General features: G+C 40.4%; 1 protein-coding gene across 1 annotated transcript in view; it reads left to right on the top strand.

Annotated features, from left to right (window-relative positions):
* The window catches only part of LOC131892295 (uncharacterized), an 18,835-nt gene that overhangs the window by 4,709 nt on the left and 9,295 nt on the right, over positions 1–4,831 (top strand). The window lies entirely within an intron of this gene.

Genomic DNA, 4,831 nt, shown 5'->3' with positions numbered 1-4,831 from the left:
AATGGTTTTAGGTTTCTCTCTAGGTTTTGCTTTCTCTGTGATGACCTGAAGGTTTCGGGGTTTGTTGACAGCATTTTACTTGAACGTAATTTCTGAAGAGAGGGCGTTTGGCGTACACGTAAGGTAATGGCTGATATGTTTTGAGGGCGCAGGGGAAACGAGCTAGAGGTGTACTAGTTGCAACCTGAAGTGATGCTTTATAATAGGAAGAGAGCCGTCACAAGAAGAACCATGTTGGAAAAAATATCTTACATTTTTAAAGGATAGAGGAAGGCCGATGTGTTTTCTTTGAACTTTATGATAAGTACATTTGAACATTAATTTTGGCTCAAAATTGACGTCTCTCTTGCCAAGTGCTAAGTGTGCATGAGCGTTCTTTGGAGCTTGTGTCCTGGATGAGAATACTGCAACTAGCCGGGTCATGCTATGAAAGAGTAGCTTCCATACCATAATGTTCAGTAGATTTACATTTTTGTAAAATGGTAACCAACTCAATTCCTAATCATGCTTGAGAGAGAACTTCCATTACAGTGTCTCAAAAGCACCTGAGGCTATTGAAGTTCTTGTGATTGTAACGCATTAGAAGTGCGATTTCGTCTAGAAGAACAAAGCCATTTTAACGCAACCTTTTACTTCTTGCAGTACCCTTCATCACTGCCCACAGAGTGCAAAGAAATATCTGGCTTCAAGCAAACTGCTTGCCTAGTTTGGTAAACAGCTTACCTGCCCATGCAAAAGCTAAAGAGGTAGAGGTCTGGAGAGAGAAATGTCATCTGCCCAAAACTAAAGAGATTTTTTGTTTTGACCACAGCTTAAAACTCTTTCTTGAATTACACGATTTCAAATTGTTTATGAATGTCACTTTCTTTGTGCTCAGTTTATCTGCTTTGGGAGGCCTGCATGATTAAAATCTGGGGAAAGTATCACGGCACTGGTGGGAGAAACCAGCCAGGTCTTTCTTGCTGAGTACACGACCTTTGAAATCTCTGAACATTGTCAGTTTTTACCACCGCCATTGATCATAATCCGCGAGGCCATTGTTATGAGGAGTCTGTTGATCAAGTCAAAAGTCGTCCGCTTGCTGTAATGGCGGGAAAGATTTGAAAAAGAGAATTCTGTCCATGTTAGCTCAGCTGTTCCTGGCTTTGATACGCAAGCCAGAAAAGTGATTCATTGCTAATCAAATTCAAGGGAGCAAAACCAGCATCACTTATAGATTTGGAATTGCTTTAATATTGAATATTTAATATCAAGTCTACTCTAATTGTGACGCCAAAAACACTATCACAGAAGAACAATTTGCCTTAAAAATAAAAATACATATAAGCCATCATTTTGCATCTACTACAGGCTTAAGACAGTCCAACAAAAAAGTCTCAATCAGCTATTTTTAGCAATTACTTTCTGATAACACTAGAGGAAAGGGTCTAGGAAGGCCACCGTGTTCGTCACGTCCCCGCTAGATTGCTCTTTGTACTACGAAACTCCATTTTCATAGTGCATTAGCCATACTCAGTGCCCTATATTAGAAGAGTACGACAGTGAGTTCAGCGCACCATTGCGGTGAAATTTTGAACCTTCAATTCCGTTCCAAAACAATGAGTTTAAATGCGTCCCAGATCCAAACCAAACGCATCTTGATAAATGTTTATCGCTTATTGGTTAGTTATAAGGCTGAAGTTACTCTTTAGACATCATTACCTGCAATCACAGCAACACCAAATTCAGATTATGCACTTTTTCACCAGAAAATGGACAAAGTGGCGCATAAAGTGGTGTTTAAAACATTAACTTACGTTTAAGGATGTCTGAAATGCAACTTCAACCTTAAAACTAACCTTTAAGGCAATAACATTAGGAAAAACGAGTTTGGTGTGGGACTGGGACGCATTTAAACTCGGTGTTTTGGAACGGAATTGAAGGTTCAAAATTTTGCCGCAGTGGTGCGCTGAACTCACTGTCGTACTCTTCTAATACAGGGCACTAGCCATACTCAGAGCTGGGACGCCTGGGCCTAGAAATTATTCGTGCCTCCTTTAAATCAATTGTAAAACGCTCAGATTCGATTATCAAAGCTAAGGTGGGATATTGCGAATACGGCATTGATTTCTTATCTAAAAAATGACCCTGAATATTTCCGTGTTAGATAAATTTCTGCAAGTGCTTTCTAATGGATGGTTATGAAGCATTTACCCAGTCCCAACGCATATCGTCATCCCTGAATGTATATATCACTCAATTATGTGGTCACCTATGCATCGGGGTACGGTGATACTTTAAGTGTTGAGAGCAAATTCAAAGGGTTTTCAATCGTTTGGTACAAGTATAACATCGAAAAGGAACGATAGTTTGGAGTTTTTCTGAAATCCCAATTGCGAGTTGCCATACCTGCGTTGCAATTGCTATTGCACTTCAATTTTCATGTAATTGTCATTGTAATTAATTACATTTGAACACAGAGCATTTTTTATTGCAATGAGTTACATTTGGGCCAATGTAATTGGAAGATGTTGATAATTCATATGAAATAAAACCCTTAGTTCATTCAATACACCATTTATTTTCAAAGGGAACACGTTTTCACTGACCATGTGGTCATCAGACTCCCGATCCAGCCTCCTGACAGCAGGTAAAAACTCGAGCATCGATTTGGAGTAGAAGTGAGAAAGGAGATGTGGAACGACTGAACAATGATAGTTGTAGTTCATATCACGTTCTGGCACTCTTACTTGATAAAACATCTTTTGGATGTCAGCAGTAGAGATAGGAGATAGAAAAAAAACGCAATCAATTAGGAGCAAAATAGAGTGACGAACTTTATTTTTTTTTTCTCCACATTAAGTACAATACAACACAAAACAATACAACTGAGTTAACCAAGTTCTTGTGTTCGGAAGTTTCTGTAGGAGTGCCCACTCCACTACAAATTGTGGAGAGTCAAAAGATTGATCTAACCGTTCTTGCCTAAAGTTGTGCCAGGGTTATGGATCAAATCCTTAACTCCTTAAGTGAGGAGGCTAAAGCTTGCCTAGAGCTTGTTCTCCATGGAAAGGATTGCGGAACTATAAACAAACGGTTTATTATAGAGGCTCTCCAGGCTTGGGTAATTGGTACTAAGCACCTTGTCTCGCCAAGAGACGATGACGTACTGTCAACGTCAGACATCATGACAAGTTCATCTCAGAACGCAAAATCATCATCCAGGGACTTCAGCCTCTTGACAAATGACACCCGTTTCTTGAAGAGCTTTTGTCTCCGTTTCGGAAAGTTGCTTCATTTTCTTTATTCGCCAAAAGAGGTACTCCCTACTTGGTCACCATGCCCCTTCAAGTGAGCTTATGAGCAGTGTCATGGCATCGTCAATGTTAGGCTCCTTCCATTTTGGTAAAAGGTCAAAAGATTCTATAGTTGAGATTATCAAGGGCCAGCATTCTTCATGAAAGCAATACTTGGCAAGTCCAGTTTTTGAGACTTTTTTGGGGATTTGGGATTTTTTTCCTCATGAATTGTGGTATATATTTCCAGAATGCTATGATCGGAGAGGTCAGTTGGGTTACTTGGATAGTAGATATCATGTCCGGATCACTGGCAAGTACTAGATCTAGTACACTGTCGACTCGTGTTGGCGGTGCCCACGTGCTGGGACAGGTTACCCTCCGAACATAAAATCTTCAAGTTTTTGTAGCAAGTTGAATGGATTTGGGGAACGGTATGTAACCAAGGGGCTAGGATGCCACTCAACTACCGTTTTCGGGAAATTAAAGTCTCCAAGTATGATAGTGCGAGCAAGTTGTCTTGGCCAGTTCATTGTGGATGAACATTAAGCTTTCGGAAAATAAGACAGGAGAGCAAGAAGGTGGCCTGTATATTGTAATTAGGGTTAATTCAATGATTTTATATGAACAATAAGAATCTCGACTTCTCCATTGGACATTTTTGTAGTGGATGTAACATATTCATTTCTTACGTAAAGACACACTCCACCGTGCGGAAAGACGGCGTTTTTTGGCCTATTCCTGTCACAACGATACAGTGTAAAACCATTGATCATTATTTCTCGTCAAGGACCCCAGGTCTAAGCCAGGTCTCAGTAATTGATATAAATGACATTTGTTGCGCCATAGACAATTCTTCGAGAAATTTACTTTACATGTATCTTTTTTGAGATGAGACAATGAACGTTTAAGTAGATTCCTCTTAAGGACTCGATTTTTTTGCTGTATTAGAGATATTAGGTTTTCCATCATTCCTTCCAGCCTTAAAAAAATCCTGCTTTAAGACAAATTGGTTTTGAAAACCCTGAGGTGGCACAAGAGCATGGACATTGGAAGGATGAAATGTAGCGGTGGTGCGAAGGAGGGGGAGAAAGGGAGGCTCTCGTCACACTGGCGTAGTCAGCCGGGTGAGGTCCGCTCAGCTGGGCCCCAATTGGGTTGTATAGGGATAGCTAATCGTCGGTGGAGGAACGGGGAAAAAAGCATTATTTGAAGCTTGTGCTTGGTGCTATGGTTCACAGGGGTTGGGCGTCTTCGTAGCGTTCCTTTTATATGGACAGTCTTACACTTGGGTTATAACAACTCCCGAATTTCATGGATTTAATGCACATGTAGGGATGGAAAAGGTCACAGTTTTCTTTACTACATCCCCTTTGTTATGTTTTTCAGTCCATACTTAATTATCACAGGACACCATTTAGGATGGTTCAGCAAAACACCACTTTTCCTATTGGGACAAGGTCGCTTCCGGTGAATATTACAAATTTGGACTAGGTCAGATGATTGGGGAATTAACGCAAGTGAAATAGTTTCACTACTGTCCGCTGCTCCGATGG

Source organism: Tigriopus californicus, chromosome 12 (assembly GCF_007210705.1).
Source record: "Tigriopus californicus strain San Diego chromosome 12, Tcal_SD_v2.1, whole genome shotgun sequence".
NCBI lineage: Eukaryota > Metazoa > Arthropoda > Copepoda > Harpacticoida > Harpacticidae > Tigriopus > Tigriopus californicus.
This window is presented reverse-complemented; position numbering and strand designations above follow the sequence as displayed.